This window comes from Dunckerocampus dactyliophorus, chromosome 4 (genome assembly GCF_027744805.1).
Source record: "Dunckerocampus dactyliophorus isolate RoL2022-P2 chromosome 4, RoL_Ddac_1.1, whole genome shotgun sequence".
In the NCBI taxonomy this organism is placed as follows: Eukaryota; Metazoa; Chordata; class Actinopteri; order Syngnathiformes; family Syngnathidae; genus Dunckerocampus; species Dunckerocampus dactyliophorus.
This window is the reverse complement of record NC_072822.1, coordinates 32,294,211-32,317,850: the sequence shown is the minus strand read 5'-3', so window position 1 is coordinate 32,317,850 and position 23,640 is coordinate 32,294,211. Positions and strand designations below refer to the sequence as shown.

Below are 23,640 nucleotides of genomic sequence, written 5' to 3'. Positions count from 1 at the left end.
CTAATGAGATTCAGACCCTCAGGTTATCTCCGGAAGAGACCCTGGTATGAGTCGACATCACCTCCCCGTTTACACCTATCTCCACCACTGCAGCAATAGACACTGGCAGAAGAAGGGCAACAGTAGCACTCCAGCCTCCAAGACACAAGCAACCTCACTCCAGAGCAAGTGTATGATTTCCTGCAAATGTGCCTTAAGGGCACATGCTTGCAATTCCGTATGTGTTTCTACAGGCCAAGACATGGCTCTGCCGTGGGCTCACCGCTCTCAGCCATTGTGGCTATCGTGTACATGGAAGACGTGGAAAGAAAACTACGGGGATCCTGCACAGGAACTAAAGACAGCCACTGCTTCCGATGTGTGGATGACACGCGGGTTTGCCAATCTTCGGACTGTGAAGTGCGGCCGGGGATGGATGGAAGCCTCAACATTGAGGTCTACGGTAAACCTACCCGCGCTGGCCCGTTCCTACACTTGTACCGCCTTCGCACACTGGAACCCAAGCTAGGAGCTGTCAGAGCCGCAAACAACAGAGCAGAAAATAGCCCTAACCGAAGGAGCAGACACGCATTTTACAGGCTCTAACCACCTGTGGCTATCCCAAAGTGGCTCTATGTCAAATCCAGCAAAGGAAGGGCCACGACACCTGACCGCGAGAAGCAAAACAGAGGGCGGAAAGCCGCGGTCCCTTACTTGGTTGGTTTGTCGAGGAAACTCGGAAGGCTTCCACCAGACGAGACCATTTTGTCAGATTCCACCCAGCTGTCGATCACTGCGACACCCGCTGGCCCCTGGGAAGTGCGCAAGAGACCCGAGTATCAGGAGCCGGTGGAAGAGTGCAGGAGGCATGGCCGGAGAACACGCTGCTTTATGCATTGTGCTCCCTTTGTAAGGTGTTGATGCTGCTGGGAAGGCAAAGAGGGTCCACGGAGGGCGCAGACACTGTCGCAGGGCATATTTTCCACAGCGTACCGCCACCTGCTCGGGTGGCACCAAACGTAAACACTTTCATTGGTCTTTGGTGAGCATCGCACGGTATCGGGCAAAACATGCCGGATGCTGTCAAACGACCTGCGTGAAGCTGCCTTTGCTGTCAACATGAGAAGGAGAAGTGCACCGCTCCCGGAGATACTGCAATACCAGGTCGATGCGTGGAGCGGACGGCGCAAGCCCCGAGCTCAGCTCCCTGTCCCAAAAAGCAATTTAATATTTGGTCCCCAGATAGGAGACATATCAGATATTAAACTGATAAGAACAGATACTACACTTGATCTTAGCCAAAAGGCCGAGAAGCGATAGCATTGAAAGCTCAGAGGGGAGCATGTCATTTCTGACAAAACAAGCTAAAGTCCCGGTTGCACACACTGACTCACGACGACCTCAAACGTCAACACGCTGTTAGATGTAGTTACATATAGGCGCCTCTCTTGGCACATGTTAGATAGTGTGACCGGAGCAGACTTGTGGACTCGCTGTATCTTTTCACTCGGCCTTGGCTTTTCTTTTCCACACCCTTTTGCACACTCATTATCGAGCGGCTCCAAGCAGCTAAGACCACCGGGGCACACATAGAGGCATAGGACAGGAGGTAAAAGCTAGGTAAAAGACGTCTGACCAGAAGTGCCTCGGACTTGCTCCTGCACCCGCTTAGAAGACGAGTCCCCGCAGCTGTGTATCATTCTTCCTGGTGCATTCAACTGTTGAAATTGAGCTATCGTTTCCGAGACTTATTTGGAAGCACGAAAGATAACGAACCAAAGACTTTTGATGCCAAACGACAACCCCGCGCGCACATTGTAAACAATAAAAAGATGCACCTGTGTTGTTTTGCAGCCATAATATCAAACCAGTGTTTCGTGACCCATTCGTTATTGAAGCTCATGCGGTGCACGTCGGTCTATGCATGAAGCGGCAATAAACTGATTTTACTCAGCCACATCAGAATAGTCCTCGGTAAGCACACAATGGAGGCCACAGTCCAATGTGAATATGTTTGAAACAGTGACGTGGACTCAGTACTCCAGTCTCCCCGTGGAATGCCTGCAGCAACTGGACTATGCCACTTGCTGTCGCTGTCTTTGCTCAGCATGAAGCCACAAGAGTGGAATGTGCAACACAGCCTCACTCTTTGACATAACGAGAGTACTGTCCTTATTAATCCTATCGCCAGTATGAGCAACTACAAAAGTATTTCAGTGTCATTTGGCTTGTGCATGTGATCGCGGGAGAGCGCCGACGCGGCATAATACAGAACGCATTCCCATAATGCATTGCTCCGGCGTCAGAAGATTGCGTGGAAACTAGCTGCGGCACTCAAACTTCTGGCTAATGAAGTAACAACTCTGGTAACAACAATGTCACATTTCCTTTGTCTGTTGCCCTTCACTTTTGCTCTACTTTCTGACATTTGGACCGCAGAGACGGCGGCGTCAGGGGAAAGATGTGAAGGCGAGACGCCACCGGGAAGTGTCCAGAAGGCCAGAGCGTCCAAAATCACAAGGCCGGTCGTGGCTGTAGGAGGTGCCTCCGAACGTGTGGCGTCCGTCGAGCGCAAGGGCAGATGCTGAACTTGGACACAGGTCCAGTGCGTGTGTTTGTTGTGAAGCAGCCGATGACACCACCACTTAGCATGCTGCGTGTGTGAGAGTCTCGTCTGAGTGAGACTCGTCCAACTCATACTTACCTGGCAGGGGAGATACCATGATCAAGAAGGTGGTTCACCCAGGGCGAGGCTCAGCCATTGCACATGGGTTGAGCTGACCCCTGCGAATTCCCCAAATGTGGGAATCTCGACTGCATAATTTGTGATAGTGGGGGACTGCGTTCGCGCTCTCCCCTGATGGCGTGTTTAAAACAACTTGCAGGTGCAGTCTTGCGCAAAGCTTCTGGGCTTGCGGCCACATCCCCGTTTGCGCAAGAGCGGGGAATGACGAGCCCAGAACTTCCAACGCCTACTGGGAAGGTCTGTACGACCACGGATGACAACCACCCAGCAATAAGGCTCGCCTGCACTCAGGCGGGAAAAGTGAAATAAGAATTTCTCCAGTAGCATTCTCACCCGGACAGAGAAAGCTGTGTCGGCCAAGTGAACTCAACTTTACCGGCACACCGGAACCGCTCCCCACAGTGGACCTCAACACAGCAACCAATTCGGTCGTCGGAAACAACCATCGACCTGAAGCCGAAGCAGATCAAATTGCTGTCGTTCTCGTCAGCAGCCTTCCCAGCGCCATGGTAACTGCTTCCGATCTTCCTGTCTTGGAGGAAGGAAGGAAAGTAAGGAAAGCAGCGAGACCCTTGAAGAAGAACCATGACACGGCGAGCTTACCAGGAGACAAGGGAAGATGCAGAGTCATCCTCAAAACCGCAGCTCGCAAGGCCAACCTAACGGCTCTGCTCGGTGACGACACTGAACACGAACGACCGAAGAGCAATCCCACCGGTGAATACAAGAAGATCACGGAATGTCTTCAGAGGCCGGGAAAAAAGAGGACGGTGTAGAGTGTCACACGTGCTACCTACCGCCTGCATCCCGGAGAAGTCACACCTTGCATTTACGGACTGCCCAAAATTCACAAGGCGGGAGGTCCACTCAGGCCTGTTGTTGCCAGCAGATTCGACTCTTCCACGGTCAGTATTGCCAAATACCCAGCCACCATTCTGGCCCCACTGCTTGGCAGTACCCCACCCCATGTCCACAGCTCCACAGACTTCACTAATGAGATTCAGACCCTCAGGTTATCTCCGGAAGAGACCCTGGTATGAGTCGACATCACCTCCCCGTTTACACCTATCTCCACCACTGCAGCAATAGACACTGGCAGAAGAAGGGCAACAGTAGCACTCCAGCCTCCAAGACACAAGCAACCTCACTCCAGAGCAAGTATATGATTTCCTGCAAATGTGCCTTAAGGGCACATGCTTGCAATTCCGTATGTGTTTCTACAGGCCAAGACATGGCTCTGCCGTGGGCTCACCGCTCTCAGCCATTGTGGCTATCGTGTACATGGAAGACGTGGAAAGAAAACTACGGGGATCCTGCACAGGAACTAAAGACAGCCACTGCTTCCGATGTGTGGATGACACGCGGGTTTGCCAATCTTCGGACTGTGAAGTGCGGCCGGGGATGGATGGAAGCCTCAACATTGAGGTCTACGGTAAACCTACCCGCGCTGGCCCGTTCCTACACTTGTACCGCCTTCGCACACTGGAACCCAAGCTAGGAGCTGTCAGAGCCGCAAACAACAGAGCAGAAAATAGCCCTAACCGAAGGAGCAGACACGCATTTTACAGGCTCTAACCACCTGTGGCTATCCCAAAGTGGCTCTATGTCAAATCCAGCAAAGGAAGGGCCACGACACCTGACCGCGAGAAGCAAAACAGAGGGCGGAAAGCCGCGGTCCCTTACTTGGTTGGTTTGTCGAGGAAACTCGGAAGGCTTCCACCAGACGAGACCATTTTGTCAGATTCCACCCAGCTGTCGATCACTGCGACACCCGCTGGCCCCTGGGAAGTGCGCAAGAGACCCGAGTATCAGGAGCCGGTGGAAGAGTGCAGGAGGCATGGCCGGAGAACACGCTGCTTTATGCATTGTGCTCCCTTTGTAAGGTGTTGATGCTGCTGGGAAGGCAAAGAGGGTCCACGGAGGGCGCAGACACTGTCGCAGGGCATATTTTCCACAGCGTACCGCCACCTGCTCGGGTGGCACCAAACGTAAACACTTTCATTGATCTTTGGTGAGCATCGCACGGTATCGGGCAAAACATGCCGGATGCTGTCAAACGACCTGCGTGAAGCTGCCTTTGCTGTCAACATGAGAAGGAGAAGTGCACCGCTCCCGGAGATACTGCAATACCAGGTCGATGCGTGGAGCGGACGGCGCAAGCCCCGAGCTCAGCTCCCTGTCCCAAAAAGCAATTTAATATTTGGTCCCCAGATAGGAGACATATCAGATATTAAACTGATAAGAACAGATTTTTTTTTTTTTTTTTTTTTTTAACGTGTTTATTGTCACTGTTACAAAAAATTTACTACATTTCAAAACATTTTTTTAAAGATGCCTTTTAAAATTCAATTATTTACAACACCAATAATTTAAGTAAAAATAAAATCAGTAAAAATTCTGTAAAAAAAGTGTTGCAGGCAGCAAAATGTGTAAAATTTGTACAGACCATTTTAAAAAGTCATAATAAGCTTCAGTGTCGTCTGTTGCACAGGAGTGCAGTGAGTCCTGATCAATAGTGAGTTCACCCCACTCTCCCAGACAGTAATTCTCCAGGACGCTGCCAGGACGTCCCGAGGCCCTCATCCTTCTTCATTTCTCCCTCCTTCCTCTCCCGGAGAGCCAGGCCGTCGCTGCCGAGACCTTTGCTGTGAAGCTCCGGGTGCCACCTCCGGGTGGGCACAGACGACTCTTCTTTGTGACTGTGTCCTTGGCCCGCTGCTTGCAGCTGTCAGAGTCGCTGCAGCCATTCGGATCACAGCCACGGGGGGGGTCTGTCTGTGCCTCCTTACCAGCAAGTTGCGGGAGGTCCAGATGGCGTCTTTGATGGCGGCGAGGGCGAGCCACTGCTTTTCAAACTCCTTGCAGTTTAACTTCTGGTGGCTCGCCCCATAGAGCACGAGCTGTGCGTTTAGGACCTCCCTTGCTGGCAAGTCCGGGAAATTTAGGTCGCCGGCTGTCGCCCACAGGTCTCTGGCAGCACTGCACTCCCAGAGGAGATGCCTCACCGTCTCAGGGGCGCCACAACCCGGTCGGGGACAAGTTGAGTTTGCTGCCATTCCTCGGGAGTGCATAACGGACCTGACTGGGAGGACCTCGTGGGCCACCATCCATGCCAGGTCCCGGAGTCTGTTTGGGAGAGCCGGGTGGTTGACGTTGCGCCAAACATCTGTGGGCTCGCCAAGTGCGAGCCCGCGCACTGGACTCACTGGATCCCGCTCCTGCACAACAGAAACGACAGAGCGATGATTTTTTAAAACGTCAAAAGTTTCTTTTTCCAGATTAAAATGTCTTAAAAAGGTCCTTATAAAAGCATATGCTGGTGGTAAATTAAAGGAAACAGGTACAGTTTGATCTAAGGGGATCAGTTTGAGCCGTCTTAAGTAGGAGCCCATCCAGTATCGTGCCAGCGCTTTTGTTTTGGGATTACTGGATGGGCTCATCGCACTCATCAGGTGTAGGGACGTGTATCTCGCTCCAAGGAATATTTGGAGGTCTGGCACTCCTTTTCCTCCTTTTCCTTTTGATTTTTTCATGACTTCTCTCCTCACTCTCTCCCACTTGGAGCCCCAAAGGAAGTAAAAAATGGCTCGGTCCAGGTCTAAAAGAACGTTTCTTTTGGGGGTAAAAACAGAGCTGATCAATAAAAGCAAAGGTAAAATCACAGCTTTTATGATTAAAACCTTTCCTTCCAGGGTCAGCTGTCTCAGTCCCCAAAACCCCAGTCTTTGCCTAACTTTCCCTACCACGTCGCCCCAATTTGTTTCACCTCCCCCGTCCTTGCCAAATTTAATTCCCAGTATTTTTTGGTCAGTCTGTGTCACAGTCAGGGGAAGTCCCGTCTTCTCCGATTCCGTCCAGGGTCCATAAAACTGGGCTTGGGTCTTTTCTCTATTGAGTTTTGACCCAGAGGCCCGTCCATAAAAGTCAGTCAGGTCCAGTGCTCTTTTAACAGATAAAATATCCGTGCATAAAATGTTCAAATCGTCCATATATAAAATACATTTTGGTACGAGTCCCCCTGGAATAGTCGCCCCTTTAATCCATCTGTCCCTTCTCAAAATCTGTGCCAGAGGTTCTATACATAAAACATACAGGAGGGCAGATAACGGGCATCCCTGACGGACACCGCAGTTAATTTGGACTGCTTTTGTCAGATTCCCGTTTACCACAAATTTGCTGGTAATATCCCGGTACAGCAGTCCCACCCACGCTACGAATCTTTCCGGAAAACCCATTCTTTGCAGTACCCTGAAAAGGTACTGGTGCGAGACCCGATCAAAGGCTTTCTCAAAGTCTAAATTTAGGACTACTAACCGAATGTTTCTGTCTCTCGCAAGACAGATGGTGTCACGAATCAGCATGAGGCTGTCTGTGATCATCCTCCCTGGGATGGCACAGGTTTGATCCGGGTCAATCAAGTCATCTAAAAACATGGACATACGTGTCGCTAAAAGTTTACTAAAAATTTTGCAGTCACAGTTTAAAAGGGTAATAGGTCTCCAATTTTTAAGATCGGTCTTGTCTTTTGTCTTATAAAGGAGTGTCACTATCCCTACTCTAAAACTGTCAGGTAGTCGGCTACTTTGTTCAAATTCCTTAAAAACAGCGAGTAACTCTGGTGCTAAAATATCCCAAAAAGTTAAATAAAATTCCAAGGGGAGCCCATCCTCACCTGGGGACTTCCCCTTCTTAAAAGCCACGACGCATTTATTTAACTCTTTGAGAGTAAAATCCTGTTTTAAAAGCACATTTTCGCTCACTGATTTTTCAATAAAACCTAAAACTTCTAAAATAGCTTCAGGCTTTGTATTTTTAGTTGCATAGAGTTCTTGATAAAAGCGTTCTATTGTTTCATTTATTTCAGTTGTTGTTTCCACTATGCGCCCTTCTTTATTTTGTAATTTTAAAATACCTCCTGGCTTGCTTAGGATTTTTTTAAAGAAATAGCGGGTGCATTTTTCCCCTTCTTCTATTTCTTTTTCCTTGCTCCTTAAGATAACACCTTTACTTTTGATTTTTGCTAGAGTAGCCATTTCATTTTTTACCTGCTTGATTTCTTCCTTGAAATTCAGCCCTTTTAGTGTTAAGTTAAAATAACGTTGTAAGCGTTTTTGCAGTCCTATCATGTATCTTTTTTCTTTGTAAGATTTTTTCCGTCCTGCTTGTTGAAAGAAAAGCCGGGTCCTTAACTTCACCATTTCCCACCACTGTGCTCGTGAAACATGCAAGTCTTGAAGGGTCTGCCAGTCCTTGAACCGCTCCCTGTACTGACTGACCAAGTCTTGATCTTCCAGCAGGGAGCAATTCAGTTTCCACGGACCTCTTCCCACTACCACACCCGAGGGGAGTGAGAGAGTGCAGGAGAGAATCAGGTGATCAGAGAAAAAGACAGGGGTCAATCTAGCATCAGTAGGTGGCCAATCCCGTGTGAATATGTAATCTATGCGAGAGGCTCTGGTGCTGTCGCCACTGAACCAGGTGAAGCCCTCCTCTCTAGGATGCATGGCTTTATAACAATCGTGCAGTTTGAAATCCCTACTCATGGCTTGTAATAAAACCGATGTTTTATCAACTTTAAAATCTTCTCCCGCCCCCCTTCTGTCTTTCCTGCTTAAAATGCAATTAAAATCCCCCCCCACCACTATAGGTACCCGGCCTAACATGTGGGACTGCAAGTTTTCTAAAAAATCATACCTTTCATTTTTTTCGTTAAAACCATAAATATTTAAGAGGTTAAAATCCTGTCCCATAAAAGTCAAGTGTGCTGATAGTGCTCGTCCCTCTCTCACCACGGTGCTCCCCTTCACCGTAACGTGGGGGTTGTTGATTAAAATGGCCACTCCGTCATTTTTGTTCTCATTTGACCCGCTCCATAAGGATGTTTGTGGCCACATTTCCTCCCACTGTTTGTAGCTTTTTAAAAAGGGTAAACCACATTCTTGTAATAGAAACACATCTGACTTAAAAGTTTGAAGGAAGGATAAAACACTCTGAGCTCTAACTTTCGACTTCACACTTCTCACATTGATGGTGGAGAAGGTGAGAGTCACAAGTATGATTTTTTTTTTTTTTTTTTTTTTTTTTTTTTTTTAAAACCAATAAACAACTAAAAGGGCCTAAAAAAATAAATAAATAAATAAATGAATAAAAAAACAACTTAAAATTTAAACTGTGACTAAGAAATATCTTGTGAATGAAGCTCCTCCTTCACTCCAGTTGGTGAGGGCTGGAGGGGGAGGGGCTCCCTTCCCTGTCGGCGTCTGGGTGTCGGTCTTTCCTGGAGTCTATCATTCAAAGTCCTTTTCGCCCTTGGGGTTGACTGCAAAACGATATTTAAAAAGGACAGTTCATTTGGTGAGCCTGAGGGGAAGACCCGCGGCTCCTCCATAGAACTGTCTGAGAGGACCTCTGGCCTTCCCCTCTTTTCTGATAATAGAGAGGAGTCAGAAGACAGCTCTGAAGCAAGTCTTTTGGCCTTTTGGAATGGTGTCTTCTTCCACACTCTCTGATATTTCTTGGCTGCTGTCCAGGTGAGTGCACCCCTCACTTGGCAACAGGCCACTTTGAGTCGTGGTTTCCTGGGCTTCTGTAGGCTCCGCCCTCTCTCCCGCCTCACCTGATTCCTCTCCTCCAATCACAGGTTTTGGCGGGAGATTTGAATTTTCAACAGTTTCAGAGGCCTTTTGGGCCCTCACATTTTCCTCTCCTATTTCCTCATTTTGTTTTCCTTTCCCAGCCTTCAGCTTGTTGGCAAATGATTTTGGGCAGTCTCTGAAGAGATGATTTGAATCTCCACAGAGGTTGCACCTTCTGCCATTGGTACATTGTTCAAAAGTGTGACCAATTTCTCTACATTTTCGACACACAGTCTGCTGACATGCCTCTGCCAGGTGCCCGTGCTCTCCACACTTGCGGCAGAGCTTGGGCTGACCCTGGTAGTGTATGTAGCCTCGGTTTTCTCCCAGAACTATCATCGATGGGAGATGTTTCAGGCCCTGGAAGCCCTGAGGGTCCTGCCATTGTTGGATGGGGACCCTCCAGGCACAATTCCAGATGCCGTCTTCGTCTCTCACCTTCATAGCCTGGCCTTTAACCGTGCAATATCTTCCCAGCCAAAAACAAATGTCGTCTGCGGTCACTGTCTCATTAAACATTCGGACAATAACAGTTTTAGCAGCATTGTCAGTCAGTTTTTCCACATTGAACACAGACAACTGGGGTTTAGCATCCTCATACCTTTGCCAAAAATCTCTCAGAGTTGCAGCAGACTGAAAACTTACATCAAAGCCTTTGTGAAAAGGCAGTGTCAAAATGCAATTCAGATCTTCCGGTTTGAATTTCAGGGTCTGTTGGATGATTTTCCGGGAAAAGTCCAGTCTGGACATTCCAACTTCTTCACCATCCTCTTGCTTGAGTGTAAAACGCACGCTGTGGTGCCTCCGCATACCGGCATGGCTAGCCGACATGATGGAGGCACCACCAGCTAAAATGAAAAAAAGTATGCAATAAATACAATTAAAACAACAGATAAATAACTAAAAACCAATTAGAAAAAATTTACTTACCTTTAGTTGCTGTGAAAACAATAAAGTTATAATGCACTGTAAAGTGCCAAGAATGTCCTCCCAATGACTGGCAGAATCCTATGCCACAAAAGCATACAATTCCCCACCCGTAGGAGGTGACCGCAGTCTTAGCCAAAAGGCCGAGAAGCGATAGCATTGAAAGCTCAGAGGGGAGCATGTCATTTCTGACAAAACAAGCTAAAGTCCCGGTTGCACACACTGACTCACGACGACCTCAAACGTCAACACGCTGTTAGATGTAGTTACATATAGGCGCCTCTCTTGGCACATGTTAGATAGTGTGACCGGAGCAGACTTGTGGACTCGCTGTATCTTTTCACTCGGCCTTGGCTTTTCTTTTCCACACCCTTTTGCACACTCATTATCGAGCGGCTCCAAGCAGCTAAGACCACCGGGGCACACATAGAGGCATAGGACAGGAGGTAAAAGCTAGGTAAAAGACGTCTGACCAGAAGTGCCTCGGACTTGCTCCTGCACCCGCTTAGAAGACGAGTCCCCGCAGCTGTGTATCATTCTTCCTGGTGCATTCAACTGTTGAAATTGAGCTATCGTTTCCGAGACTTATTTGGAAGCACGAAAGATAACGAACCAAAGACTTTTGATGCCAAACGACAACCCCGCGCGCACATTGTAAACAATAAAAAGATGCACCTGTGTTGTTTTGCAGCCATAATATCAAACCAGTGTTTCGTGACCCATTCGTTATTGAAGCTCATGCGGTGCACGTCGGTCTATGCATGAAGCGGCAATAAACTGATTTTACTCAGCCACATCAGAATAGTCCTCGGTAAGCACACAATGGAGGCCACAGTCCAATGTGAATATGTTTGAAACAGTGACGTGGACTCAGTACTCCAGTCTCCCCGTGGAATGCCTGCAGCAACTGGACTATGCCACTTGCTGTCGCTGTCTTTGCTCAGCATGAAGCCACAAGAGTGGAATGTGCAACACAGCCTCACTCTTTGACATAACGAGAGTACTGTCCTTATTAATCCTATCGCCAGTATGAGCAACTACAAAAGTATTTCAGTGTCATTTGGCTTGTGCATGTGATCGCGGGAGAGCGCCGACGCGGCATAATACAGAACGCATTCCCATAATGCATTGCTCCGGCGTCAGAAGATTGCGTGGAAACTAGCTGCGGCACTCAAACTTCTGGCTAATGAAGTAACAACTCTGGTAACAACAATGTCACATTTCCTTTGTCTGTTGCCCTTCACTTTTGCTCTACTTTCTGACATTTGGACCGCAGAGACGGCGGCGTCAGGGGAAAGATGTGAAGGCGAGACGCCACCGGGAAGTGTCCAGAAGGCCAGAGCGTCCAAAATCACAAGGCCGGTCGTGGCTGTAGGAGGTGCCTCCGAACGTGTGGCGTCCGTCGAGCGCAAGGGCAGATGCTGAACTTGGACACAGGTCCAGTGCGTGTGTTTGTTGTGAAGCAGCCGATGACACCACCACTTAGCATGCTGCGTGTGTGAGAGTCTCGTCTGAGTGAGACTCGTCCAACTCATACTTACCTGGCAGGGGAGATACCATGATCAAGAAGGTGGTTCACCCAGGGCGAGGCTCAGCCATTGCACATGGGTTGAGCTGACCCCTGCGAATTCCCCAAATGTGGGAATCTCGACTGCATAATTTGTGATAGTGGGGGACTGCGTTCGCGCTCTCCCCTGATGGCGTGTTTAAAACAACTTGCAGGTGCAGTCTTGCGCAAAGCTTCTGGGCTTGCGGCCACATCCCCGTTTGCGCAAGAGCGGGGAATGACGAGCCCAGAACTTCCAACGCCTACTGGGAAGGTCTGTACGACCACGGATGACAACCACCCAGCAATAAGGCTCGCCTGCACTCAGGCGGGAAAAGTGAAATAAGAATTTCTCCAGTAGCATTCTCACCCGGACAGAGAAAGCTGTGTCGGCCAAGTGAACTCAACTTTACCGGCACACCGGAACCGCTCCCCACAGTGGACCTCAACACAGCAACCAATTCGGTCGTCGGAAACAACCATCGACCTGAAGCCGAAGCAGATCAAATTGCTGTCGTTCTCGTCAGCAGCCTTCCCAGCGCCATGGTAACTGCTTCCGATCTTCCTGTCTTGGAGGAAGGAAGGAAAGTAAGGAAAGCAGCGAGACCCTTGAAGAAGAACCATGACACGGCGAGCTTACCAGGAGACAAGGGAAGATGCAGAGTCATCCTCAAAACCGCAGCTCGCAAGGCCAACCTAACGGCTCTGCTCGGTGACGACACTGAACACGAACGACCGAAGAGCAATCCCACCGGTGAATACAAGAAGATCACGGAATGTCTTCAGAGGCCGGGAAAAAAGAGGACGGTGTAGAGTGTCACATGTGCTACCTACCGCCTGCATCCCGGAGAAGTCACACCTTGCATTTACGGACTGCCCAAAATTCACAAGGCGGGAGGTCCACTCAGGCCTGTTGTTGCCAGCAGATTCGACTCTTCCACGGTCAGTATTGCCAAATACCCAGCCACCATTCTGGCCCCACTGCTTGGCAGTACCCCACCCCATGTCCACAGCTCCACAGACTTCACTAATGAGATTCAGACCCTCAGGTTATCTCCGGAAGAGACCCTGGTATGAGTCGACATCACCTCCCCGTTTACACCTATCTCCACCACTGCAGCAATAGACACTGGCAGAAGAAGGGCAACAGTAGCACTCCAGCCTCCAAGACACAAGCAACCTCACTCCAGAGCAAGTATATGATTTCCTGCAAATGTGCCTTAAGGGCACATGCTTGCAATTCCGTATGTGTTTCTACAGGCCAAGACATGGCTCTGCCGTGGGCTCACCGCTCTCAGCCATTGTGGCTATCGTGTACATGGAAGACGTGGAAAGAAAACTACGGGGATCCTGCACAGGAACTAAAGACAGCCACTGCTTCCGATGTGTGGATGACACGCGGGTTTGCCAATCTTCGGACTGTGAAGTGCGGCCGGGGATGGATGGAAGCCTCAACATTGAGGTCTACGGTAAACCTACCCGCGCTGGCCCGTTCCTACACTTGTACCGCCTTCGCACACTGGAACCCAAGCTAGGAGCTGTCAGAGCCGCAAACAACAGAGCAGAAAATAGCCCTAACCGAAGGAGCAGACACGCATTTTACAGGCTCTAACCACCTGTGGCTATCCCAAAGTGGCTCTATGTCAAATCCAGCAAAGGAAGGGCCACGACACCTGACCGCGAGAAGCAAAACAGAGGGCGGAAAGCCGCGGTCCCTTACTTGGTTGGTTTGTCGAGGAAACTCGGAAGGCTTCCACCAGACGAGACCATTTTGTCAGATTCCACCCAGCTGTCGATCACTGCGACACCCGCTGGCCCCTGGGAAGTGCGCAAGAGACCCGAGTATCAGGAGCCGGTGGAAGAGTGCAGGAGGCATGGCCGGAGAACACGCTGCTTTATGCATTGTGCTCCCTTTGTAAGGTGTTGATGCTGCTGGGAAGGCAAAGAGGGTCCACGGAGGGCGCAGACACTGTCGCAGGGCATATTTTCCACAGCGTACCGCCACCTGCTCGGGTGGCACCAAACGTAAACACTTTCATTGGTCTTTGGTGAGCATCGCACGGTATCGGGCAAAACATGCCGGATGCTGTCAAACGACCTGCGTGAAGCTGCCTTTGCTGTCAACATGAGAAGGAGAAGTGCACCGCTCCCGGAGATACTGCAATACCAGGTCGATGCGTGGAGCGGACGGCGCAAGCCCCGAGCTCAGCTCCCTGTCCCAAAAAGCAATTTAATATTTGGTCCCCAGATAGGAGACATATCAGATATTAAACTGATAAGAACAGATTTTTTTTTTTTTTTTTAACATGTTTATTGTCACTGTTACAAAAAATTTACCACATTTCAAAACATTTTTTAAAGATGCCTTTTAAAATTCAATTATTTACAACACCAATAATTTAAGTAAAAATAAAATCAGTAAAAATTCTGTAAAATTAAAAGTGTTGCAGGCAGCAAAATGTGTAAAATTTGTACAGACCATTTTAAAAAGTCATAATAAGCTTCAGTGTCGTCTGTTGCACAGGAGTGCAGTGAGTCCTTATCAATAGTGAGTTCACCCCACTCTCCCAGACAGTAATTCTCCAGGACGCTGCCAGGACGTCCCGAGGCCCTCATCCTTCTTCATTTCTCCCTCCTTCCTGTCCCGGAGAGCCAGGCCGTCGCTGCCGAGACCTTTGCTGTGAAGCTCCGGGTGCCACCTCCGGGTGGGCACAGACGACTCTTCTTTGTGACTGTGTCCTTGGCCCGCCGCTTGCAGCTGTCAGAGTCGCTGCAGCCATTCGGATCACAGCCACGGGGGGGGTCTGTCTGTGCCTCCTTACCAGCAAGTTGCGGGAGGTCCAGATGGCGTCTTTGATAGCGGCGAGGGCGAGCCACTGCTTTTCAAACTCCTTGCAGTTTAACTTCTGGTGGCTCGCCCCATAGAGCACGAGCTGTGCGTTTAGGACCTCCCTTGCTGGCAAGTCCGGGAAATTTAGGTCGCCGGCTGTCGCCCACAGGTCTCTGGCAGCACTGCACTCCCAGAGGAGATGCCGCACCGTCTCAGGGGCACCACAACCCGGTCGGGGACAAGTTGAGTTTGCTGCCATTCCTCGGGAGTGCATAACGGACCTGACTGGGAGGACCTCGTGGGCCACCATCCATGCCAGGTCCCGAAGTCTGTTTGGGAGAGCCGGGTGGTTGACGTTGCGCCAAACATCTGTGGGCTCGCCGAGTGCGAGCCCGCGCACTGGACTCACTGGATCCCGCTCCTGCACAACAGAAACGACAGAGCGATGATTTTTTAAAACGTCAAAAGTTTCTTTTTCCAGATTAAAATGTCTTAAAAAGGTCCTTATAAAAGCATATGCTGGTGGTAAATTAAAGGAAACAGGTACAGTTTGATCTAAGGGGATCAGTTTGAGCCGTCTTAAGTAGGAGCCCATCCAGTATCGTGCCAGCGCTTTTGTTTTGGGATTACTGGATGGGCTCATCGCACTCATCAGGTGTAGGGACGTGTATCTCGCTCCAAGGAATATTTGGAGGTCTGGCACTCCTTTTCCTCCTTTTCCTTTTGATTTTTTCATGACTTCTCTCCTCACTCTCTCCCACTTGGAGCCCCAAAGGAAGTAAAAAATGGCTCGGTCCAGGTCTACAAGAACGTTTCTTTTGGGGGTAAAAACAGAGCTGATCAATAAAAGCAAAGGTAAAATCACAGCTTTTATGATTAAAACCTTTCCTTCCAGGGTCAGCTGTCTCAGTCCCCAAAACCCCAGTCTTTGCCTAACTTTCCCTACCACGTCGCCCCAATTTGTTTCACCTCCCCCGTCCTTGCCAAATTTAATTCCCAGTATTTTTTGGTCAGTCTGTGTCACAGTCAGGGGAAGTCCCGTCTTCTCCGATTCCGTCCAGGGTCCATAAAACTGGGCTTGGGTCTTTTCTCTATTGAGTTTTGACCCAGAGGCCCGTCCATAAAAGTCAGTCAGGTCCAGTGCTCTTTTAACAGATAAAATATCCGTGCATAAAATGTTAAAATCGTCCATATATAAAATACATTTTGGTACGAGTCCCCCTGGAATAGTCGCCCCTTTAATCCATCTGTCCCTTCTCAAAATCTGTGCCAGAGGTTCTATACATAAAACATACAGGAGGGCAGATAACGGGCATCCCTGACGGACACCGCAGTTAATTTGGACTGCTTTTGTCAGATTCCCGTTTACCACAAATTTGCTGGTAATATCCCGGTACAGCAGTCCCACCCACGCTACGAAGCTTTCCGGAAAACCCATTCTTTGCAGTACCCTGAAAAGGTACTGGTGCGAGACCCGATCAAAGGCTTTCTCAAAGTCTAAATTTAGGACTACTAACCGAATGTTTCTGTCTCTCGCAAGACAGATGGTGTCACGAATCAGCATGAGGCTGTCTGTGATCTTCCTCCCTGGGATGGCACAGGTTTGATCCGGGTCAATCAAGTCATCTAAAAACATGGACATACGTGTCGCTAAAAGTTTACTAAAAATTTTGCAGTCACAGTTTAAAAGGGTAATAGGTCTCCAATTTTTAAGATCGGTCTTGTCTTTTGTCTTATAAAGGAGTGTCACTATCCCTACTCTAAAACTGTCAGGTAGTCGGCTACTTTGTTCAAATTCCTTAAAAACAGCGAGTAACTCTGGTGCTAAAATATCCCAAAAAGTTAAATAAAATTCCAAGGGGAGCCCATCCTCACCTGGGGACTTCCCCTTCTTAAAAGCCACGACGCATTTATTTAACTCTTTGAGAGTAAAATCCTGTTTTAAAAGCACATTTTCGCTCACTGATTTTTCAATAAAACCTAAAACTTCTAAAATAGCTTCAGGCTTTGTATTTTTAGTTGCATAGAGTTCTTGATAAAAGCGTTCTATTGTTTCATTTATTTCAGTTGTTGTTTCCACTATGCGCCCTTCTTTATTTTGTAATTTTTAAAATACCTCCTGGCTTGCTTAGGATTTTTTTAAAGAAATAGCGGGTGCATTTTTCCCCTTCTTCTATTTCTTTTTCCTTGCTCCTTAAGATAACACCTTTACTTTTGATTTTTGCTAGAGTAGCCATTTCATTTTTTACCTGCTTGATTTCTTCCTTGAAATTCAGCCCTTTTAGTGTTAAGTTAAAATAACGTTGTAAGCGTTTTTGCAGTCCTATCATGTATCTTTTTTCTTTGTAAGATTTTTTCCGTCCTGCTTGTTGAAAGAAAAGCCGGGTCCTTAACTTCACCATTTCCCACCACTGTGCTCGTGAAACATGCAAGTCTTGAAGGGTCTGCCAGTCCTTGAACCGCTCCCTGTACTGACTGACCAAGTCTTGATCTTCCAGCAGGGAGCAATTCAGTTTCCACGGACCTCTTCCCACTACCACACCCGAGGGGAGTGAGAGAGTGCAGGAGAGAATCAGGTGATCAGAGAAAAAGACAGGGGTCAATCTAGCATCAGTAGGTGGCCAATCCCGTGTGAATATGTAATCTATGCGAGAGGCTCTGGTGCTGTCGCCACTGAACCAGGTGAAGCCCTCCTCTCTAGGATGCATGGCTTTATAACAATCGTGCAGTTTGAAATCCCTACTCATGGCTTGTAATAAAACCGATGTTTTATCAACTTTAAAATCTTCTCCCGCCCCCCTTCTGTCTTTCCTGCTTAAAATGCAATTAAAATCCCCCCCCACCACTATAGGTACCCGGCCTAACATGTGGGACTGCAAGTTTTCTAAAAAATCATACCTTTCATTTTTTTCGTTAAAACCATAAATATTTAAGAGGTTAAAATCCTGTCCCATAAAAGTCAAGTGTGCTGATAGTGCTCGTCCCTCTCTCACCACGGTGCTCCCCTTCACCGTAACGTGGGGGTTGTTGATTAAAATGGCCACTCCGTCATTTTTGTTCTCATTTGACCCGCTCCATAAGGATGTTTGTGGCCACATTTCCTCCCACTGTTTGTAGCTTTTTAAAAAGGGTAAACCACATTCTTGTAATAGAAACACATCTGACTTAAAAGTTTGAAGGAAGGATAAAACACTCTGAGCTCTAACTTTCGACTTCACACTTCTCACATTGATGGTGGAGAAGGTGAGAGTCACAAGTATGATTTTTTTTTTTTTTTTTTTAAAACCAATAAACAACTAAAAGGGCCTAAAAAAAATAAATAAATGAATAAAAAAACAACTTAAAATTTAAACTGTGACTAAGAAATATCTTGTGAATGAAGCTCCTCCTTCACTCCAGTTGGTGAGGGCTGGAGGGGGAGGGGCTCCCTTCCCTGTCGGCGTCTGGGTGTCGGTCTTTCCTGGAGTCTATCATTCAAAGTCCTTTTCGCCCTTGGGGTTGACTGCAAAACGATATTTAAAAAGGACAGTTCATTTGGTGAGCCTGAGGGGAAGACCCGCGGCTCCTCCATAGAACTGTCTGAGAGGACCTCTGGCCTTCCCCTCTTTTCTGATAATAGAGAAGAGTCAGAAGACAGCTCTGAAGCAAGTCTTTTGGCCTTTTGGGCATTTGGAATGGTGTCTTCTTCCACACTCTCTGATATTTCTTGGCTGCTGTCCAGGTGAGTGCACCCCTCACTTGGCAACAGGCCACTTTGAGTCGTGGTTTCCTGGGCTTCTGTAGGCTCCGCCCTCTCTCCCGCCTCACCTGATTCCTCTCCTCCAATCACAGGTTTTGGCGGGAGATTTGAATTTTCAACAGTTTCAGAGGCCTTTTGGGCCCTCACATTTTCCTCTCCTATTTCCTCATTTTGTTTTCCTTTCCCAGCCTTCAGCTTGTTGGCAAATGATTTTGGGCAGTCTCTGAAGAGATGATTTGAATCTCCACAGAGGTTGCACCTTCTGCCATTGGTACATTGTTCAAAAGTGTGACCAATTTCTCTACATTTTCGACACACAGTCTGCTGACATGCCTCTGCCAGGTGCCCGTGCTCTCCACACTTGCGGCAGAGCTTGGGCTGACCCTGGTAGTGTATGTAGCCTCGGTTTTCTCCCAGAACTATCATCGATGGGAGATGTTTCAGGCCCTGGAAGCCCTGAGGGTCCTGCCATTGTTGGATGGGGACCCTCCAGGCACAATTCCAGATGCCGTCTTCGTCTCTCACCTTCATAGCCTGGCCTTTAACCGTGCAATATCTTCCCAGCCAAAAACAAATGTCGTCTGCGGTCACTGTCTCATTAAACATTCGGACAATAACAGTTTTAGCAGCATTGTCAGTCAGTTTTTCCACATTGAACACAGACAACTGGGGTTTAGCATCCTCATACCTTTGCCAAAAATCTCTCAGAGTTGCAGCAGACTGAAAACTTACATCAAAGCCTTTGTGAAAAGGCAGTGTCAAAATGCAATTCAGATCTTCCGGTTTGAATTTCAGGGTCTGTTGGATGATTTTCCGGGAAAAGTCCAGTCTGGACATTCCAACTTCTTCACCATCCACTTGCTTGAGTGTAAAACGCACGCTGTGGTGCCTCCGCATACCGGCATGGCTAGCCGACATGATGGAGGCACCACCAGCTAAAATGAAAAAAAGTATGCAATAAATACAATTAAAACAACAGATAAATAACTAAAAACCAATTAGAAAAAATTTACTTACCTTTAGTTGCTGTGAAAACAATAAAGTTATAATGCACTGTAAAGTGCCAAGAATGTCCTCCCAATGACTGGCAGAATCCTATGCCACAAAAGCATACAATTCCCCACCCGTAGGAGGTGACCGCAGTCTTAGCCAAAAGGCCGAGAAGCGATAGCATTGAAAGCTCAGAGGGGAGCATGTCATTTCTGACAAAACAAGCTAAAGTCCCGGTTGCACACACTGACTCACGACGACCTCAAACGTCAACACGCTGTTAGATGTAGTTACATATAGGCGCCTCTCTTGGCACATGTTAGATAGTGTGACCGGAGCAGACTTGTGGACTCGCTGTATCTTTTCACTCGGCCTTGGCTTTTCTTTTCCACACCCTTTTGCACACTCATTATCGAGCGGCTCCAAGCAGCTAAGACCACCGGGGCACACATAGAGGCATAGGACAGGAGGTAAAAGCTAGGTAAAAGACGTCTGACCAGAAGTGCCTCGGACTTGCTCCTGCACCCGCTTAGAAGACGAGTCCCCGCAGCTGTGTATCATTCTTCCTGGTGCATTCAACTGTTGAAATTGAGCTATCGTTTCCGAGACTTATTTGGAAGCACGAAAGATAACGAACCAAAGACTTTTGATGCCAAACGACAACCCCGCGCGCACATTGTAAACAATAAAAAGATGCACCTGTGTTGTTTTGCAGCCATAATATCAAACCAGTGTTTCGTGACCCATTCGTTATTGAAGCTCATGCGGTGCACGTCGGTCTATGCATGAAGCGGCAATAAACTGATTTTACTCAGCCACATCAGAATAGTCCTCGGTAAGCACACAATGGAGGCCACAGTCCAATGTGAATATGTTTGAAACAGTGACGTGGACTCAGTACTCCAGTCTCCCCGTGGAATGCCTGCAGCAACTGGACTATGCCACTTGCTGTCGCTGTCTTTGCTCAGCATGAAGCCACAAGAGTGGAATGTGCAACACAGCCTCACTCTTTGACATAACGAGAGTACTGTCCTTATTAATCCTATCGCCAGTATGAGCAACTACAAAAGTATTTCAGTGTCATTTGGCTTGTGCATGTGATCGCGGGAGAGCGCCGACGCGGCATAATACAGAACGCATTCCCATAATGCATTGCTCCGGCGTCAGAAGATTGCGTGGAAACTAGCTGCGGCACTCAAACTTCTGGCTAATGAAGTAACAACTCTGGTAACAACAATGTCACATTTCCTTTGTCTGTTGCCCTTCACTTTTGCTCTACTTTCTGACATTTGGACCGCAGAGACGGCGGCGTCAGGGGAAAGATGTGAAGGCGAGACGCCACCGGGAAGTGTCCAGAAGGCCAGAGCGTCCAAAATCACAAGGCCGGTCGTGGCTGTAGGAGGTGCCTCCGAACGTGTGGCGTCCGTCGAGCGCAAGGGCAGATGCTGAACTTGGACACAGGTCCAGTGCGTGTGTTTGTTGTGAAGCAGCCGATGACACCACCACTTAGCATGCTGCGTGTGTGAGAGTCTCGTCTGAGTGAGACTCGTCCAACTCATACTTACCTGGCAGGGGAGATACCATGATCAAGAAGGTGGTTCACCCAGGGCGAGGCTCAGCCATTGCACATGGGTTGAGCTGACCCCTGCGAATTCCCCAAATGTGGGAATCTCGACTGCATAATTTGTGATAGTGGGGGACTGCGTTCGCGCTCTCCCCTGATGGCGTGTTTAAAACAACTTGCAGGTGCAGTCTTGCGCAAAGCTTCTGGGCTTGCGGCCACATCCCCGTTTGCGCAAGAGCGGGGAATGACGAGCCCAGAACTTCCAACGCCTACTGGGAAGGTCTGTACGACCACGGATGACAACCACCCAGCAATAAGGCTCGCCTGCACTCAGGCGGGAAAAGTGAAATAAGAATTTCTCCAGTAGCATTCTCACCCGGACAGAGAAAGCTGTGTCGGCCAAGTGAACTCAACTTTACCGGCACACCGGAACCGCTCCCCACAGTGGACCTCAACACAGCAACCAATTCGGTCGTCGGAAACAACCATCGACCTGAAGCCGAAGCAGATCAAATTGCTGTCGTTCTCGTCAGCAGCCTTCCCAGCGCCATGGTAACTGCTTCCGATCTTCCTGTCTTGGAGGAAGGAAGGAAAGTAAGGAAAGCAGCGAGACCCTTGAAGAAGAACCATGACACGGCGAGCTTACCAGGAGACAAGGGAAGATGCAGAGTCATCCTCAAAACCGCAGCTCGCAAGGCCAACCTAACGGCTCTGCTCGGTGACGACACTGAACACGAACGACCGAAGAGCAATCCCACCGGTGAATACAAGAAGATCACGGAATGTCTTCAGAGGCCGGGAAAAAAGAGGACGGTGTAGAGTGTCACACGTGCTACCTACCGCCTGCATCCCGGAGAAGTCACACCTTGCATTTACGGACTGCCCAAAATTCACAAGGCGGGAGGTCCACTCAGGCCTGTTGCCAGCAGATTCGACTCTTCCACGGTCAGTATTGCCAAATACCCAGCCACCATTCTGGCCCCACTGCTTGGCAGTACCCCACCCCATGTCCACAGCTCCACAGACTTCACTAATGAGATTCAGACCCTCAGGTTATCTCCGGAAGAGACCCTGGTATGAGTCGACATCACCTCCCCGTTTACACCTATCTCCACCACTGCAGCAATAGACACTGGCAGAAGAAGGGCAACAGTAGCACTCCAGCCTCCAAGACACAAGCAACCTCACTCCAGAGCAAGTATATGATTTCCTGCAAATGTGCCTTAAGGGCACATGCTTGCAATTCCGTATGTGTTTCTACAGGCCAAGACATGGCTCTGCCGTGGGCTCACCGCTCTCAGCCGTTGTGGCTATCGTGTACATGGAAGACGTGGAAAGAAAACTACGGGGATCCTGCACAGGAACTAAAGACAGCCACTGCTTCCGATGTGTGGATGACACGCGGGTTTGCCAATCTTCGGACTGTGAAGTGCGGCCGGGGATGGATGGAAGCCTCAACATTGAGGTCTACGGTAAACCTACCCGCGCTGGCCCGTTCCTACGCTTGTACCGCCTTCGCACACTGGAACCCAAGCTAGGAGCTGTCAGAGCCGCAAACAACAGAGCAGAAAATAGCCCTAACCGAAGGAGCAGACACGCATTTTACAGGCTCTAACCACCTGTGGCTATCCCAAAGTGGCTCTATGTCAAATCCAGCAAAGGAAGGGCCACGACACCTGACCGCGAGAAGCAAAACAGAGGGCGGAAAGCCGCGGTCCCTTACTTGGTTGGTTTGTCGAGGAAACTCGGAAGGCTTCCACCAGACGAGACCATTTTGTCAGATTCCACCCAGCTGTCGATCACTGCGACACCCGCTGGCCCCTGGGAAGTGCGCAAGAGACCCGAGTATCAGGAGCCGGTGGAAGAGTGCAGGAGGCATGGCCGGAGAACACGCTGCTTTATGCATTGTGCTCCCTTTGTAAGGTGTTGATGCTGCTGGGAAGGCAAAGAGGGTCCACGGAGGGCGCAGACACTGTCGCAGGGCATATTTTCCACAGCGTACCGCCACCTGCTCGGGTGGCACCAAACGTAAACACTTTCATTGGTCTTTGGTGAGCATCGCACGGTATCGGGCAAAACATGCCGGATGCTGTCAAACGACCTGCGTGAAGCTGCCTTTGCTGTCAACATGAGAAGGAGAAGTGCACCGCTCCCGGAGATACTGCAATACCAGGTCGATGCGTGGAGCGGACGGCGCAAGCCCCGAGCTCAGCTCCCTGTCCCAAAAAGCAATTTAATATTTGGTCCCCAGATAGGAGACATATCAGATATTAAACTGATAAGAACAGATTTTTTTTTAACGTGTTTATTGTCACTGTTACAAAAAATTTACTACATTTCAAAACATTTTTTTAAAGATGCCTTTTAAAATTCAATTATTTACAACACCAATAATTTAAGTAAAAATAAAATCAGTAAAAATTCTGTAAAATTAAAAGTGTTGCAGGCAGCAAAATGTGTAAAATTTGTACAGACCATTTTAAAAAGTCATAATAAGCTTCAGTGTCGTCTGTTGCACAGGAGTGCAGTGAGTCCTGATCAATAGTGAGTTCACCCCACTCTCCCAGACAGTAATTCTCCAGGACGCTGCCAGGACGTCCCGAGGCCCTCATCCTTCTTCATTTCTCCCTCCTTCCTCTCCCGGAGAGCCAGGCCGTCGCTGCCGAGACCTTTGCTGTGAAGCT

At 48.7% G+C, this 23,640-nt stretch overlaps 5 non-coding genes and 2 pseudogenes across 5 annotated transcripts; 3 read left to right on the top strand and 4 right to left on the bottom strand.

Moving 5' to 3' along the window:
• Positions 1–1,106: 1,106 nt before the first annotated feature.
• Positions 1,107–1,297, bottom strand: LOC129180594 (U2 spliceosomal RNA). The gene has a single exon (XR_008570222.1). It is a non-coding gene; the product is annotated as a U2 spliceosomal RNA (small nuclear RNA).
• A 1,378-nt stretch (positions 1,298–2,675) lies between these two features.
• Positions 2,676–2,839, top strand: LOC129180692 (U1 spliceosomal RNA). The gene has a single exon (XR_008570288.1). It is a non-coding gene; the product is annotated as a U1 spliceosomal RNA (small nuclear RNA).
• Positions 2,840–4,821: 1,982 nt separating this feature from the next.
• Positions 4,822–5,029, bottom strand: LOC129180656 (U2 spliceosomal RNA; annotated as a pseudogene).
• A 6,791-nt stretch (positions 5,030–11,820) lies between these two features.
• On the top strand, positions 11,821–11,984 carry LOC129180691 (U1 spliceosomal RNA). Its single transcript, XR_008570287.1, has one exon. It is a non-coding gene; the product is annotated as a U1 spliceosomal RNA (small nuclear RNA).
• Positions 11,985–13,966: 1,982 nt separating this feature from the next.
• Positions 13,967–14,168, bottom strand: LOC129180637 (U2 spliceosomal RNA; annotated as a pseudogene).
• Positions 14,169–20,949: 6,781 nt separating this feature from the next.
• LOC129180690 (U1 spliceosomal RNA) lies at positions 20,950–21,113 on the top strand. The gene has a single exon (XR_008570286.1). It is a non-coding gene; the product is annotated as a U1 spliceosomal RNA (small nuclear RNA).
• Positions 21,114–23,092: 1,979 nt separating this feature from the next.
• On the bottom strand, positions 23,093–23,286 carry LOC129180639 (U2 spliceosomal RNA). The gene has a single exon (XR_008570262.1). It is a non-coding gene; the product is annotated as a U2 spliceosomal RNA (small nuclear RNA).
• Between the last annotated feature and the right edge of the window lie 354 nt (positions 23,287–23,640).